Source organism: Triticum aestivum, chromosome 2B (genome assembly GCF_018294505.1).
Source record: "Triticum aestivum cultivar Chinese Spring chromosome 2B, IWGSC CS RefSeq v2.1, whole genome shotgun sequence".
Classification (NCBI taxonomy): Eukaryota; Viridiplantae; Streptophyta; class Magnoliopsida; order Poales; family Poaceae; genus Triticum; species Triticum aestivum.
Genome location: NC_057798.1, coordinates 740,504,766 through 740,523,330, shown reverse-complemented (window position 1 = coordinate 740,523,330; position 18,565 = coordinate 740,504,766). Strand labels below are relative to the sequence as shown.

General features: G+C 45.1%; 1 non-coding gene across 1 annotated transcript; it reads right to left on the bottom strand.

Annotated features, from left to right (window-relative positions):
- Nucleotides 1–8,943: 8,943 nt before the first annotated feature.
- Nucleotides 8,944–9,145, bottom strand: LOC123047689 (U2 spliceosomal RNA). Its single transcript, XR_006423077.1, has one exon. It is a non-coding gene; the product is annotated as a U2 spliceosomal RNA (small nuclear RNA).
- Between the last annotated feature and the right edge of the window lie 9,420 nt (nucleotides 9,146–18,565).

The window sequence follows — 18,565 nt, the reverse complement described above, 5'->3', positions numbered from 1 at the left end:
GGTTTAAATAGCTAGCCGCTCCAACCAGATGTACAACTGAGACAGCGGTTGGAACTGGTCTACCAAATCATTATCTTCACCAAGCTTACTTGTTCTATTTCCTCAACTCTTTCATTTCCTTATTTCACTTGTTGTGTTCTTGTTCATATTTGTTTGAAGACTTTGACTGAAGACTTTCTAAATTTCCTCAGTTCAATTTCTTCAGTCTGTCCATCTTCATCCTGTGTTATCTTGTGTTTACGCTTCCTGTACTCTGTTCTTGTCTTCATTTCAGCATGATGACTATGCTTGTGTTCTGTTATGTTTACTTCTAAGTACTTATTCCGCTGCAAGTAGTTCTTCACCAAGGAATTTCCTCACCAGCAAATTCCTCAGTGAAGAATTCATAAAAATCGCCTATTCACCCCCCTCTAGTTGATATACCACACTTTCAATGTTCGTCCAAATTCTTCGGATGAATAGTTTTTCACTGCCTTATAAATACCCCTGCCCGTGCGCCTCAGTTCATTTACTCCGGTCGACCTCTCTCTCTCCCGCTCGAGCTCTCTCACCTAGCACCGCCACTAATCTCCATCGTCGCCGGTGAGGAAGAGCTTAGCTGCCTCGACCTCGTCACCGTCGTACTCGCGCCGGCTGCGGAAATCTTCACCTCCGCCGCCGCCGTAGTTGTCTTCCTCCGCCAAGTTAGGGCGTGGAAGATCTGAACGAACGAGCTTCTCCAGTTCATCTCTCTTTTCGTCGTGCTCTTCGTCAATGGTAAATAAAACTCGCTTTTACTGCCCTTGTTGATTCTGATGATTTACACAGAATCTTCAAAAGGTGTTTATTCTTCAATCTACACATTCTTAAACACCACAGTTGCATCTGTTCTTGAGCTTTCTCTCTAAGATGTACCTTTTTTCAAGATTTCTCAAGTGTGTGGATTTAATCTAGAGTTTTATAGATTAAAATTCCACACAATTGAGGAACCTAAGACAAGAACTCTTAGTGAAATTCTCAAAGACTCCCTGGTGAAATTCCTCAAACTTGATTTCTTTTAAAAACCACTTCTAAGAACGCATATGACCTCTCCAAATTCTTCGCACCTATACTCTGTTCATAGGTACACATGTCTGCTGTTGAATCACTAGGTTCTCATCAACTTAACACATTTGCAGTGTTCCTCAAAGAAAAACTACAGACTTCTTCAGAGACTTCTATTGTTCAGAATCCTCAGCTGAAGAAAAGCGTCCTTAGAAGGGAGGCATGAGGCCTGAAACCAATACAATGTTCGAAATCCCTGAAGACATCTATGCTGACTACTACACTCCTGATGAGGCCACTCATGGCAAGGAGAATAAGAACCAGCACAAAGTGCGCATTCAGCAGATTGAACGAAGATGGGCACGGGAATGGAGGAATTACCGCTATGTAACTCCCAAATACATGAAGAAATTCGCAGTAAATCCTCCATGCCCAAGACCTCCACTGGCACTAGGCCAAGAAGCTGATCCCACAAGCATCAGAAAAGGTGAGGAATTTCCTAAGAATGGGCTAAGCGCCAAAGGAAATTGGCAAAAGTAGCAAAGGAGGCAATGAAGAAATCCAATGAAGATTCTATTGATGCTGCTTTTGAAGCCTCTACTAGTCAGCCTAAGAAGGCTATGAAAAAGAAATCCACAGTAAAGCCAACTTCCTCTGCAATGCCCTCACGGCCCAGCTCTTGAATGCCCTCATGGCCCAGCTCCTCAAAACCCCCAGGATCTTCTGCTCGGGCAAATCCCTCAGCGGCTCCTGCAAAGTCCTCAGCACCAATGCATCTTGCAATGTGCCAACGGACCACTGGCTTCTCAATTGCTTCAGGAGCTTCAGCAACTTCCGTAGCATAACCGCAACCGCTGAAGAAAAAGGTCACCACTAAACGCGGCACAAGGCCAAGTCCTCACAAGAAGCAGGTCGCCTTTGAAATTCCGTCATCTGAAGGCGAAGCTGACAATGAAGAATTGGCTGAACTTGTCAGAGATCGCCTACAACAGGCCGCTAGTGCCAACGGCAGTACTGTGCCGCTCTTGTTGGATCTGAAGAAGATCCTTGACTTCATTGATCTATGGCACAAAGATCCCAACACTCCCCTTCCTGATCTGAGCCTCACACCTGGCCAAATTCACGTGTTGACTACTTCCATTGCTGAAGAAAAATGGAAGTTTGACAAGGCCAGATCAGTGAAGAAAGCTCAGTACAGAAAAGAGCATTATTTGAAGAAGAATGTGCTGAAATGACGACTAAAGAACTTCTAACAATCCAGTCTGAAATCAAAGCTCTCAACGATGAATTTGACGCGTACCGTGCTGATTGGCTAGGAGCCAACGTCAGATTTGTCAAACTGGCTAAAGGCCTCAAGCCCAATGTTGTTAGTGAAGTGCAACAAAACGTTCCTCAGGGTGAAGCATCTGCTCAGCCCACTGAAGAACATCCCAACACCGCTGATGAAAATCAGGCTGCTGAAGAAACTGAGAGTACCAGGACTGCTGATGATACTCCAACTCCTGGTGAAACTACCAAGGCAACCACTAGTGTTGCGCCTGAAGAACAAGACAGGCCAGCTGAAGCATCTGACGCTGTGCCTGAAGAATCTGAACAAGTCAGGACAACAACATCAGTTGTGCCTAAAGAAACTGCACCAAATTCCTCTTCTCCTCCTGCACCAATGCCAAGTCCTATCCTTCCTTCTGCTTTAGAAATGAAGAAAACCAAGGCTGTGGAGCGAGCAGCTATGAAGAAAAAGAAAGCATCTGTTGCTTCAGAGTCTTCAGAACCAAAGAAGATGGAGACTTTGACAAGCTCATTTGAAAATCCAATAGATAATGTTCCTGTTTCAAGCATGCCATCAAAGGAAATTATTCCCTTTGGTGAGGATTATGAAATTCCTGATGACTCTGATGAGGATGATCCTTCTGCTACTTCGACAAAGCAGTTGGATGAGGAAATTGAAGCTGACCATGTCACTTCAACTCCCTTGGTATCATCGCCCATGCCTCAGTTCACAGCTGAAGAAGCAGGGGTTGAAGAAATTGAAACTGCTGCTGACGAAGAAGATGTAGACATCGGGTCTACCATTCCTGTGATGAACAATGATTTTTGGCAAAGTCATCACCCCAATTCACCACTATTCACCCCTTTGCAACAGATTCCTCAGTCCTCGGTTCAGATAGAAGAAATTCATACGGGCTCTAAAGAACATCAAGCTTCACTTCCCTCCATCCCAAAAGAAATTTGAGCCACTAGCGCCGATGAAATTGAGAAGAAGACTGCAGAAGAAACTGCTCCAAAGATTCCTCAGCTTGTTGTTCCAGAGGCTGCGCTTGAAGTGACTGTGAAGACTTCAACTATAAATCTTCAGCCCAAGCCAGAGGATCCTCTCTCCAAGAAATAGAAGTTCAAGGCTGATGAATTCTTCACTGAACATCATTTATTCTTAGATTTCAACCCTTATGATGTTGCACGTCTTCACCGCAAGTGCTTCTGGACTGCTTCACAGATGAATTACTACTCCACTTTGCTATTTAACAAGGACAAGCTGTTTGACCATGAGCATCTTCCTCATGTGGACATGGAGTCACTTCCATGCTTTACTCCAGTCCTTAGTGTTCTTCACGATGCAGGGCTGCTCAATTTCTGTGTCGACATCTACGATTGGAATGAAGAGCTAATTCTTCAGTTCTATGCCACCTTGCATATGATAGACAATGTCGACGATGTCAATTCATGGGTTTTGGACTGGATGACTGACAATTCTCATCACAAAGCTCCGGCCTCTGAATTGCTTCATGCCGTCCCTGTCAGTCCACCCCCTGAAGGAGGCCTGGAGCTTTATGAAGAACCTGAACTCTCAAACCATCTGATGCAAGTGCTAATGAAGCCTTTGAAGGTTGGCCAAGTGCCAAGAACAAATTTCCTCGTCAAGGAATTGTTGTATGTGCCAAGGATCGTCTATCGCATCTTGGCCAAACCCTTAGCCCACTCAAGGGCCACAACTCTGAAGAAGAATAGGTTGTTGGCATCATGAAGAATCTGCTATTCAATATCATGCATCGTATTCCAATAAACTATCATGATTTCTTCATGAGGACTTTGACCAATGCTGCTTTATCGCCATTTGAATTGAAGCCTTACGCTCCATGTATCATGAAATTCATCAGATCAAGGACTTCAATTCACTACAAGGCTAATTTTCAAAATCATCTCAGCTATTTGCCCCCAATCGAAGTCCTCAAAAGGACTATTGCCTCAGCTGATGAGAAGGGCAAAGCTGCTGTGATTGATGAAGGCACTCGCCCCTTGGATGGATAGTTTAGAAAGGCAACATCCTACTCCACCAACGATGACTCTGCCACACACGACACTGCTGCAAATGCTTCAAAGCATAATCCTTAGGCTACAACTCCGCGTGTGATGACTGGTCGTGAGCTGCTTCTATGTCTTCATCAGAAGGTTGACAGAAATCACAAGTGGGTCAAGCGTCAGTTTGGTGCTATTCTTCACAACATGACAGTCACTCAAAATACCGTGAAGAAAAACCACTATTATCTGCATCAAGTCTTCGACCACACCTGGACTATTCTTTCCCATGTCTACACTGCTGATGAACTCAAGGAGATGGACTTCCAACAGGACTTTGACTAGTCTCAGCCACCGTCGAAGAAATTCAAGAAGGTCAAAGTTCCTCCGCTGGTTGTCAGTTCATATTCTTCATCGCGCGAGACGGATGAAGCTGAAGATTTGGACGATACTGCAGGAGGCCCTACTAAAACGGACGACCCCAACAATGTTGGCGCTCCTCCATCGACATCATGAAAAAATTCTTCAAGGGTGTTAGTCCTCACTTTTTGTCCCTTTTGGTCATTTGATGACAAAGGGGGAGAAATTTGAGTTAGTCTTCAAGCGGGTCTCTATATATGGGCATTTTTTTTGCTAAGTTACAACTCTCGTTCTTCTGAAGTATTTGTTGGATCGAGTTGTAAACTTAAGACCGATAGTGACCTGATACTTTTGCTCTGTTTTTCTGCATGCTATGTCCTCATACATGTTAATGCACGCATGTTGAATAACATCAGTCACCATATTTCATCATGCATTATTTTTTCAAATTCTTCATTCGATATGTTAAATGTGTGTATGAATTACAAGATATAGGGGGAGATCTCCATGATATTACTCTACATGTGCATCTTCTATCAAAATCAAATTCCTCACATATGCGCTTCTTCAGGGGGAGATCTTCTATATCTTACAATCAAATTCCTCAAGTTTGAGCACTTTCAGTTGTTATGTTTATCCACGTTGAAAACTTAACCTATTTGTCATAAATCACCAAAAAGGGGGAGATTTTAAGTGCATCTAGTGCCCCTTAGTGATTTTGGTGTATTGAAGACTTATAGGTTAAGGAACTAACATGTTTGTGAGTGTACACATGCTCTATAAGTCAATGAGGAGTTTGATATTTACGATGAAAGTCAACCCCTAAAAATGAATGTCTTCAGCTGAAGACTTTGGTTCTCCTGAAGACTTTGAAAGTGAAGAAATTGGTGTCCTTGAAGACTTGGATATTCATGTGAGGATCATGAAGCGTGAAGACTTTTGTTTTCGTAGTTTCATTTTCTCTTTCTTGAGTCATAGGAAACACCGTACTGTTAAAGGGGGTCGAGGTAATACTAAGGAAAGTGATTTCCATGTGATGCTCATCTCAAAATCCTATACCTACCCAATCCTTCAAGTGAAGCCTCTAGAAATCTCATATCAGTTCAGTCAATTTCTTCAGTGGCAGGGACAAAGATCTTCTGGTCTCTGAGGAATTTGTTCGGACTAAGGAGTTAGGAATTCTCTAGTGCGGATTGCCTACACAGTGAGGAACATGATAGCCTCGAGGAATTTGAACCTCAAATTTCTGACCGTTGCTATGCTACGCGCCAGCTGTCCCAAAATATCTATCCACCTAACTGTCATATCATTGATATCCATTTATGTCTTATCATGTCAGGCTGCTCCCTAGGCTATAAATAGCCGCCACCTCAACCACTAGTTAGTTGGCTGCTCCGCGAGAAACTGACACTTGTCATTGAGATCATCCCATCCTCCGAGGACTTTGAGCGAAAATCATCAAGTGAGAAAAACCCAAATCCCAAACCCAAACACCTACAAACCCAAAGTGATTGAGTATCACTAAAGAGATTGTTCCTGTGTGGAGCCTATGCTTGTTACCTTTGAGGACTGTGTATCCTCCAGGCGTCATGGTCTGAGCATCCAAGAGGAATTGTGGATCACCGAGTGACCAAGACTGTGAAGGTTTAGAAGTCACATGTGAAGACTTACCACGAGTGATTGGGCGAGGTCTGTGTGACTTTAGCTCAAGGAGAATATGGTGAGGACCGTGTGTCCTCGAGTTTAAATACTCAGCCGCTCCAACAAGACGTACAACTATCACCGCAGTTGGAACTGGTCTACCAAATCATTATCTTCACCAAGCCAACTAGTTATATTTCCTCAACCCTTCCATTTCCTCATTCATGCGTTGATGAACCTAATCATTACAGTTTGAAGACTTTCTCTATTTCCTCAATTCAATTTCTTCAGTCTCATTGTCTTCAGCCTGCTTATCCTGTTTTCACGCTATCTGTACTCTGTGCTTGTTTTCATTTCATCATGATGACTATGTTGTTGCGCTGTTATGCTTGTACCTGAGTACTTATTCCGCTGCTAGTATGTCGTTACTTAGGAATTTCTTCACTTAGAAATTCCTTAGTGATGAATTTGTAAAAATCGCCTATTCACCCCCCTCTAGTCGATATAACGCATTTTCAAACTCCAAAATAGGTGCATGTATCACCTGCCGAGCCGCATCGAATCTGATCTGTTGATGGAGGGGATGTCACATACCGTCACCACCTCGAGATCTAGACTCTGAGTCGCCCACACAACCTCGGAGTCTGCCATCGTCGATGAAGAGGGGTCGCCGCCCCGATTCTAGGTACTACAGGGAGCACCCACCGCCGCGCCAGCCGCTATCGTCGCACATACAATGGCAACAGCTGCCGCGATCCGCATCAAGCGTCATCGATGTCGGAGGAAGCTTCGGCCGCCACATGCGTCCGTAGCGGGATCCCAAGATCCGCCGCCACAAGGACCCATCACCTGTCCCGTAATCCCCGGCGAAGGGGATGCCGCCACCGCCATGACCGGAGCCGCTGCTCTAGTGATCATGCACTGCCGATTGGTTACATTCCCTCCCGATCCGCCCTCCCCACAAAGCCGCCAGAGCAGCGCCGAGCCACTGGGATTCAAACTCCGAAGGGCGATCTCTTCCCCCCCCCCGTCCCTGTAGACAGCGGGGCTATAGCCGGGATCCCCTCCGTCCCCATCACCGGCGGCGCCCGGGCTTAGCCGGCGCACGTCTCTAGGGAAGACGAGGTGGAAGAGAGGAGGGGAGGGGTCGTCGGCCGGGTCTAGGATTGGGCCCCCGATCACCCTGGAGGGGCCGAGACAAGGGGAACCGTTGGTCTGCTACTCGGCTAGCATCACACTTTATATCACTAATGAGTGACAAATCGCTTGTTAGACATTTGAGATACACAAATTGTTCATGAAGGAGGAGTTGATGATGTTGAGGTGGTTGCGGCTTGCACATGCTTGTTTAAGCTTAAAAGGTGAAGACATGCCTACGATGGGGCAAGTGGAGACAACACTTGAAGATGTGCGGAGCTTAAAGGTCCATCACAATGCAATTCTCACACAATATAGTGAGCCAGAATTTTCTAAAAGACCTGCCATTGAAGGGGAACAACGATTGCGAAGGAACTAGATTATATAGCTTGGAAAAGGAGTTCATCCAATCATCGGAAATTCCAAGATGATTTTACCTGCATGGCAAAATGTTGTACTCCCTCCGTAAAGAAATATAAGAGCGTTTAGATCAATAAAACAGTGACCTGAAAAATCTTATATTTCTTTGCAGAGGGAGTATTTATTATTAATGGTTCTGGTGTCATATATTTACAGAGGGAGAATTTGAGCATTGAAGATGAAATGACAATGCTTTCTTGCAGGGACTTCCATTTATGCTTTGTCGGAATATTAACTTATCTAGAAACCCACGAGGCAACAACGAAATGATGCATGGTCGACGTCAAACGTGTATGCAGGTGAAAGTTCAACAAGTAGAAATCGCCGAATACTAGGTGCATAGCATAATTTGCCAGCCTACAACGGATTCAGTTACTATCTTTCTTGTGGTCCAGTGCCAGATGTTTACAAGTCTAGGTGCATAGCATAGAAACGTGTATGCAGCTGAAAGTTCAACAAGAACTCGGGCGCCAAGCTGCCACATGTTTACAAGTCCAGTGCTCAAACAAAACAATCAGCTCCCCGGTCCAAACATGGAATGATTCGTCCATTTGCCGCTGAACCTAGCGAATTTGCCACTTGAGGTTCAGGCGATGGGGGAGTAACATGATATGCGGTTAATATTTAGCATTTTGCATGAGGTTCCTAACAACATATGTAACAAATCATTAAGAAAACGTATCAAACATATTAAATATTTAAAGAAATACAATCTATGTTTTTGTAAAGAATTTTGTTACAAATGTACAGAAGTAAAAATAGCAGGACATGTTCATCTTGCAAATGCTATACTGTTATGTTGTTCGCCTCATACTTGGAATTCTCGTCTAATGTGATTGTCAAATGTTGAGCAACGTGAAAATAGCGATCTAAACGCTCTTATATATCTTTACGGAGGGAATATATTTTACTACAAAATTAATTTAAAATGGCCATCATCACCAGTCACTAGAAAACTAAATTACTCAAGATTGGAAATGTAAGATTAATTCAAAATTTTGTGATGAACTTGATTATGTTTATAAAAATATATTTGATGTTTCAATAAATGCCTCTAAATTGAACTTTTTTAGTTTTAAAGAAAAACTTAGCTTTTTTAGTGCAATGCTAGGGCGATACACTATGACCCATGTAGCAAGCTACATAAGCTAATCATCTTCAAAAAAAAATTAATTTAATATCACATGGACATAAAAATTGACATATCAGATATTAAACTGATAAGAACATATACTACACTTGATCTTAGCCAAAAGGCCATGAAAGATATGGTTTGTCTTCCGGAGTTGCCCCTCTTTTGTATTCTTCTCCACTGACTCTTCTCTCTTAGCCCGGCAATGTGGTACTAATCAATGATTACGATCTGATACTAATCCGTAGTGGCATATATTACCGCTTACGGGCTCGACAAGCTGAAAGGTGCCACCCATGCTTTCATATTGGGCCCAATTTCGTAACGTGTAGCAAGGTCCAAATTAAGCCCAGCTTGTTTGCACAGCTACACGTGTGTCTAGAAAAAAAAATTAAAACCACACGTGATTCTAAAAAAACATGTATTTCTCAAAACACTTTGACTCCACAAATTTAAAGAACGGGTTTCTCTCAAAGAAAATTAAATATCTTTTTTCAATAAAGGGTGTATTTTATTGACTCAAAATGAAGTATCAAGAGGATACAAACATAGTGAATACACAAGGCCGGTCCGGAGACTTTGGGGGCCCAGGGCAAAATTGAACTCGGGGCACTTAAAAAATGTCTTCTAGCATTTGCTGAATCACAATCATTTATCCATTGTTTTGCTGGTTATGCGACGGTGAACTTATATGTTGCGCTGCGCAAGCAACCAAGACAACAAAGCTGCAGTGGTCGCGGTCTCAAGGAGATTCAGACGATGAAAGGATTGGCTTGTTGGGAAGCGCTTTTGATGGCGATGGATTTGCTCGTTCGTAAAGCGAAAACCGCTAGAGCTTATCTAGGTCAACAATACCCTCCATGATTGTTCATACTGCCATTATTGGGAGACCTGTTCGCACACGAACACGTCATCGTGTACCTCCAATGCCCAGGATGATGCACCGCGGCTCACGTTAAAGGAGACCCGGCCGGGAGCGCGGTACGCAGGCAATCCGGCGGGTGCTTTTGAGGACCCGAAATCCCACACGCCCGGGAGGGACCCCATCTGGACGCACGGCGGCTATGGCTGCCCTAGGTTGAACCGATCGCCCGTAGGGCCTCGAGGTTCGCCGCCCTGGAAAGAAGAACGAACAAAGAACGAGAAAGAAGAAGAACTAGGGTTAAGGAGAAAAGATAAAGGTAAAAAGTGGTAGATGATTTGATCGATTGTGTTGTTCAATCGGCCGTCACCCCTTAGGTATATAAGAGGCGGCTGGACTTTCCGTGCAAGGAAAATGCTTGGATTCACGTCTAAAACCCTAGTCAAATTCGGATTGGTTTTGTCCGAACTTTCCAAAACTGTTCGATTTAAACTGGCTGCACCTTGCGAGTAATGTTTGAGGTGGTAAACAATCTCGGATGGAAATGAGCCTAAAAGAAATCTTGGCCGTTTCAACGAGACGAACAACTTTCATGTTGAACGTTTTTTGATCAGAGGTCATCTTGAGGGTCAAATCGGTCACGCAAAACAGGCTATTATTCGCGCTACCCATCAGACAGGGTGTCTGGTGGAGCGCGACAGTTTTTGCCTCCAGGGCTGTATTCCGATGGCTCTAACTTTTGCATATGAACTTGGATTGGAACAATTTTTATATCAAAATCGATCGTTTCGACGAGGCGAAGACAAACCGTGTAGACCATTTTTCCATTTGAGGTCATCTTCAGGGCTTAATCGGCCAAACTGTACTCTGAATATAAGATTTTAGTACTTTGATCATAGTTTCGGCCTTTGAGATGAAATCGTATGGCAATGACCCAAACTTCAAAGATGTTCATATCAACAATACGGAACTCTTTCATGTAGAACACTTCTCCATTTGAGGCCATCTTAAATAAGTTTTTGACTGTGCCAAAATCTGGTGTCAACACATGCCCCCCTGTTTTTCGGCAAAGCCTGTGTGCCGAAAAATAACTTGCACATAGCTTGCTCTAAGGACGATGTCAACACTCCATCGGCCATTTTGGCATATTCTTAGGACGATAAGTTTATATCGACCATTGCTTGTGTGGATATTTTGACGCAAGCTTGGCTGAAACTTTCTCAACTTCCTTAACAATCCGATGATAAAGTCCCATAGATATGTATCTCAAGGTCATCCTCGGAACCATATTATTCACCCTTTTGCTAGGATTTTGCAGATAATCAAGAATTAGCTTCCTCCAATCCTTACTTCGTCGGCATAAAAATTTCATTAGTGGCCGAAGCGGTGGGCTTCGGTTCGGCCTTACCTATGTTGACAAGACTTAGCATCGGCTATTGATAGAAATAATACAATACACCATGGTTAACATAGTAGCCGGATGCTTGTTGTGCCAACTCTTTCGAGTTGTCATCTCTAGATATATGAAAAACATTAAAGCAACCCAAGGTAAATCTTGCATCTAGTCATACCAAAAGATAAATTATAAGTGATTCGTCAAAACATTGATAACCCCTGGATATTTGTTGCACTACTGATAACGAATCACCGGAAGTCTCAATACGTATAGCACCTATAGCAAGGCAAAGCTTCAATCCGAATAACAATGCATATTCGGCTTTGATCATTGTGCAAAAAAAAATTAAGCGGTATGAGGCTTCACAAAATAGCTCCATATGAAGATATATAAACAACACCAACACTTTGGCCACTGCTATTAATTGAACCATCAAAACATAATCTCCATAGTACTAGAGAGACAAGGCTAATATCAATATTATGCATGTCATTAATCTGATGTTCAGTACTAAAATCAGCTACGATTTGGCCTCTTATAGATCTCAAAGGTGCATAAGCCAAATCATATCCAAACAAAGTATAAGCCCACTACCCAATTCTGCAACTATGAATTGGTCTATGCAACATATATTCAATGACATCGGTCATGATGTCTCAACTCCATTCAATCAATAATATAGGCATACATGTCAGGACCCCGACTCAATGCCACATCGATCTAGCATGTAACACCTCATATCACTTTGCGGCCTCACGCACGGTATTCCCACGGGTGTCGCCTTACCTTTGCCCGGGACCGTTTGCGCCTTTTGGCACACGTATATGATAGTGTCGCTAGCATCCATATGGTAAGTAGTCCGGGCTGACATGGCTAGTCGTAAACCCAAAGTGGCACAGACTTACAGGGACAGGCATCCATGACCCAGCATCGAACGTGTCGGTCATCAACAAGTGCATCCGGGCTGTCGCACTGGGCTAGCAGGACTCCGGTAAACCGGGCTGCAGCGGGCTAACAGGACTCCGGTATTCATTGCGTGACATTTCCCCGAAGGGACAGACACAGGAACGAAGAAGGACACATGCCGGCCAGCCTAAGTGTTCCGGAGCAGTAGCAAGCTACCATGGCTCAGTGGAAGCACTAGGAGACATTTCCCGGTAAGAGAGGCTGCTAAGGATAAACAACTAGATGGTCAGATCCCACACATACCAAGCATTTCAATCATACACACAATATGCTCGATATGTGCAAATACAACAAGGCATCACAACATGACTCTACAACACAAGTACTTTATTTAAAGGCTCAGGGAGCCATACATAGCATACACACAAGTACGGGTCACACGACCCACATTCAAGTCATACAAGCATACAAGCCAACAGCGGAAGTAACTTGTCTGAGTACAGACAACTAGTAAAATAAAAGAGGCTTGGGTAAGCCTAGCTATACTACATGGTTCTTCACAAGCTCAGGATCACCACCTGGGCCTCAGTCTACTCATCGATGTCAACGTCTATGAAGAACCCGTCAGAAGGGTTTGTAGCATCTTCTGTAAAATGTAAATTAAAGCAACATGAGTACAAAGGTACTCAACAAGACTTACATCAGATCCTACATACATGCACATTATCAAGAAGGGTTGGTGGGGTTATTGCAGCAAGCCAGCTTTGACTCTTGGCTAAGCTATCCTACGAGACTCCAACTTGAAATAGTTTTGCGCACATGAGTCCACTACTCACCACTTCAATACACTACCGAGGATCCACCTTCGTCTTCCCATGGAAGAGCCATCCTCGGCACTCACGCTTATCTTGAGGCTTTTAGTAGTTTCCATTTACTTGTCTATGAACTGTATAGGCAACCAAGTAGTCCTTTACCGCGGACGCGTCTATTCGAATAGATAATGTTAACCCTGCAGGGGTGTACTTCTTCATACACGCTCTCACCACTTACCACCGTTTACACGACATGTACTCGGCAACCTTCAAGCAGAAGCCCAACGTGGGTGTCAGCCACGACCTACCTAAACACCTAAGTCTCTAGTCCAGGTTTATCGCCTATTCAGGTTCCATCCGCAGGGAGTCCGGCCGAGGTTTCCACATACGGCCCCGAACGATGTGTGCAGGGTTCCCGAGATACCTAACGGGCATCCGGTACACCGTGCCACATACCTACCGCATCACAGCCCACCCCGCGGGTCAGCGCTGTCCACGGCCTCCAGTAGGCTACAAACACCAGAAACTACTTGCAACTCCTGGACAGAGGACTAGGGTGAATAAGAAGCCGAGAGGGTCCATTGGTTTCGGGCCCAATGCATGGTAGTAGTTGATTCTTAAATCACACATACAGATCTCAGTGCTTAAGGACAGCTTCAATGAAACAACCCACCATGTACTCCTACATGGCCTCTCATCGATACCTTTACCAAATCGTGTTCAACACATTACTCTCATACCCACATGATCATTTCACTCTAGCCCATCACCCAGATGAACCAGACCTGACACGACTCTAAGCATAGCAGGCATAGCAAGGTAGGAACAACACAATCATATGGCTCAATCAACTCCTACACATGCTAGTGGGTTTCATCTAATTACTGTGGCAATGACAGGTCATGCAGAGGAAATGGGTTCAACTACCGCAACACACAGCAGTTTGAATCGCGTTGTCTTAATGCAGTAAAAGAGAGCAGGAGCGAGAACATGGGATTGTATCGATATGATCAAATGGTTGGTTGCTTGCCTGAAGGGTCGGTGCACTGGTATTGTTCTTCGTTGGGGTAATCACGGTACTCCTCGGGGGCAGGACCTGCCGCAGAGAGCACCGATACACAAACATCACCAAACAATATGCAACAATATGATGCATGCATGAAACATGGCAAAATGAGTGTATTGGGCTAATGCAACTAAGACCAGATGGGTTTGAATTATTTTGAACCAAAGATTCAAGTTTCAAACTCATAAGTGGCCCTTTAAAGTGCTTTATCTAGTTCTGTACTAAACAGCAGGTTAACTTGTTTAAACATGCATGAAACCAGTACAGATGGATAGATTGGATTTTTTTGATCATTTTTCATATATAACACTTTGCATTTGGAGCTACAGATTAATTTCTATGATTTTTTTTAAGTTTCTGGTATTTTCTGGAATTTCCTGGGTAATAATAATTCCAGTAAATAAATTATTACGTCAGCATTACGTCAGGATGACGTCAGTGGTCAACGGAACAGTCCAGGTCAAACCTGACTAGTGGGTCCCGTGTGTCAGTGTAATTAGTTTAACTAATTATTAGTTAATACCAATCCTAATTAGTTAACAGGGCTGGGCCCCACCTGTCATTGACCCAGGGGGTCAAACTGGGCCCACCCGTGGTCAAACGAGGGGTCAGCGGGGTCAACTCGCTGGCGTTTAGCTGCCGGCGAGGCCGAACGCGGCGGCGAGAGTGCATTTGTGCGTTCCGGCGACCAAATGGGCGGCGGAGGGCATCTACGTGTAGCTGGGAGCAAGCCGCAGCTCTTGGTGGTGGTGGTTGAGCTCGGGGTGGTCGGAAACGGTGCCGGCGACGACCTTGGCGGTCGCCGGAGTTCGGCCGAGGTCGAACACAACGCTAGGGGGCATGGCGAGGCGCGTGGAGTGGTGCTACGGGTTCTTGCGGGTGCGGTGAGTGCGTTGGACACAATGGTGTGGCCGATGGGCGGCCGGAGACACGTCGGCGACGAGCTCGGCGGCGGCGCATGTGGTGAAGCTTCATTTGCTCGCTGTGGTGCACGAGAGCGAGAAAGGACAGGGGGGAAAGGTAGCTGGGCTCACGGCGGTCTCGAGGAAGCAGACGGTGCGGTCGGGGACGAGCTGGTGCGGCGGTGACGGCGAAGGGGATCTCCGGCGATGGTGGAGTCGGCGAGGTCGGTGTGGAGGCCTCGGGGCAAGCGAGCGCTCGGGGCTCGGCTAGCTCAAGGAAGAGGAGGGCGGCGGAGCTCCTGGACACGGCGGCGCGGCGCAGGGACGACGGAGAGCGCGACTACGGCGACGGTGCGGCTGCAGTGGCGTCGGCCATGGCGCGGGAGAGCGAGGGAGAGAGGCAGGGGGAGAATGGATGTGTCCACGGGGTTTGGGGTGTGACGTGGAGGTCGTACCGGCCAGCAGAGAGGCGAGGGGAGGAAGCAGGGCGACGGGCAGCTGCGTGGCGCACGCTGGTGCCGCTGTCGAGCACCTGCCTGCCTGCCTGGCAAAGGCAAGCAGCTCGCTGGAGCGGCTGCTGGGCTGGGCCGGCTAGGTGGGCTGGCTGGTGGGCTGGCTAGTTAGTTCCCTCTCTCTCTTTTATTTCTCTTTTCTATTTATTCTGTAACTTTGTGGACTTTCTAAAAATACCTAGCCAACTCCAAACATCCCCAAACTGCTCATGCCCATTGTTTAGAATATAAACAACATGGAACATTTTAGTTTAGGATTATTTGGACATTTAAATTATTTTATATAATTTAAATGCCCAAACTCAAATACTTATGATTTAATTCAAAGACCTTAGGATGACCTAGAAAATTGTGCACCACTTTTGGCAGAGGTTCTGAACCAAGACAAAAATGATGGACATTTTAGAAGGGCATTTCAGGTTCATTGAAAATATTTTTAGTAAACCCTAGTTGGTTTCAGAGGGGGCTGGGGGTTCTGTCATCCCCATTTGAAGTTTCTGTTGAATGGAATAGACATCATGCAACACTCTAATGCATGAACTAGCTAGGGTGTGACAACTCACCCCCACTCAAAAGAATCTCGTCCCGAGATTTAGGTTCCTCCGGGAAGAAGGCGGGATACTCAAGTCGAAGACGATCCTCCCTTTCCCAAGTTGCTTCCTTCTCAGAATGGTGCGACCATTGAACCTTGAGAAACTTGATATTATGACGTCGAGTGGTACGCTCGGCTTGATCGAGGATACGAACGGGGTACTCTCGATACGTGAGATTATCTTGAAGATCAAGCGTTTCGTGGTCCACTCCACGGATAGGATCCGAGAAGCAACGCCTGAGTTGAGAAACGTGGAAGACATCATGGACTCTGGAGAGATGCGGAGGTAGTTCCAATTGGTAGGCAACTTCTCCTCGTTTAGCGAGAATGCGAAAGGGTCCAATGTAGCGAGGAGCCAATTTGCCTTTGATACCGAAACGATGGGTTCCCTTCAGAGGAGTAACCCGAAGGTAAGCCTTCTCGTCAACCTCAAAAGTCATAGCCTTATGTTTTCGGTCATATTGACTCTTTTGACGAGATTGGGCTGTTTTCAACTTTTCACGAACGATGCGAACTTGCTCTTCTGCTTCCTGGATCATATCCGGGCCAAAGAATTGTCTTTCCCCGGTTTCTGACCAGTTAAGAGGCGTTCGACACCTTCGTCCATAGAGAACTTCAAAAGGGGCTTTACCTAAGCTAGATTGATAGCTGTTGTTATAAGCAAATTCGGCAAATGGAAGGTATTTCTCCCAATCCATTCCGAATGAGATAACAGAAGCTCGAAGCATGTCTTCTAGAATCTGGTTGACGCGTTCTACTTGACCACTTGATTGAGGGTGAAAAGCGGTGCTAAAGGAAAGGCGGGTTCCCATAGCATTTTGGAAACTTTCCCAAAATCGAGAGGTGAAGAGACTTCCTCGATCCGAGTTAATTTCCAGTGGAACACCATGGCACTATTCGGGAGATATACAAGTCTACTAGCTGACCAATGGTTATACTCTCGCGAACAGGCAAGAAATGGGCCACTTTAGAAAGACGATCAATAACGACGAAGATAGCATTATTCCCTCTCTTGGTCCTGGGAAAACCGGTGATGAAATCCATACCAATTTTATCCCATTTCCATTCAGGAATAGCTAAGAGTTGAAGGGTGCCAGCAGGCCGTTGATGCTCTGCTTTTACACGACGACAAACGTCGCAGTTAGCAATATACTGAGCAATTTCTCTCTTCATCCTAGTCCACCAGAACCTCTGGCGTAGGTCCTGATACATCTTGGTGCTACCGGGATGAATGGTGAGAGGAGATTCATGAGCTTCCTTAAGGATCAATCGCCTCAGGTTTCGCATTTTGGGAACCACTAGACGGTTCCCGAAGTATACGACTCCTTGATCATCAATGGAGAAACAATTTGCAACTCCTTTCTTGATGTTTCTTTTGATACGGGAAATCCCCGGATCTACCTTCTGAGCTTTGATGATCTGATCCGTAAGGGTAGGTTTCGCCACCAAGGTGGAAAGGAATCCTTGAGGAACGATGTGAAGGTTAAGCTTCCGAAATTCCTCATGGAGAAGCGGTTGACTTTGTTGTAACATCAGATTGTTACAATAAGATTTACGACTTAGTGCATCAGCCATGACATTGGCTTTTCCTGGGGTGTAAGTTATCCCTAAGTCGAAATTTGTGATCAACTCGACCCAACGTCTTTGCCTGAGATTCAAATCCGGTTGGGTGAATATGTACTTTAGACTTTGTTGATCAGTGAAAATTTCGCAATGATTACCGAGGAGGTAATGTCGCCAGGTTTTGAGTGCATGGACTACAGCTGCAAGCTCTAGATAGTAGGGTAATTTTCCTCATGTGGGTGTAATTGCCGTGAAGCATAGGCAATTACGTGACGATCTTGCATGAGAATGCAACCTAGTCCTTGTCGCGAGGCGTCGCAATAGATAACAAAGTCCTTGGAGAAATCTGGTGGTACCAGTACGGGAGCAGATGTCAGGCGTCTTTTCAGCTCCTGAAAGCTGTGCTCACATTGTGGAGTCCACTCGAACTTTTTATCTTTCTTGAGGAGTTCAGTTAGAGGTTTAGCAACTTTGGAGAAATTCTCGACAAAGTGGCGACAATAGCTCGCTAAGCCCAGGAAACTCCGAACTTGCTTGACCGATTTAGGTGGAGTCCAATTAAGGACGGCTTGAAATTGCTCGGGATTGACAGCAATACCCTTTACCAGAAATTACATGTCCTAGATAGGTCACTTCTGGCAACCAAAATTCGCATTTAGAGAAATTGGCATAAAGGCGATGTTCTCGAAGTTTCATCAACACTAGTCTTAGATGCTCGGCATGTTCTTCCTCGTTCTTGGAGTAGATGAGTATATCATCGAGGTAAACCACGACGAATTTATCCAAATACTCCATGAAGATTGAGTTCATTAACCGAGAGAAGGTGGCTGGAGCGTTGGTTAAACCGAAGGACATGACGGTGTACTCGTATTGGCCATAACGAGTAACAAAGGCCGTTTTAGGAATGTCCCCGTTCCTGATTTTGATTTGATGGTAGCCCAACCTCA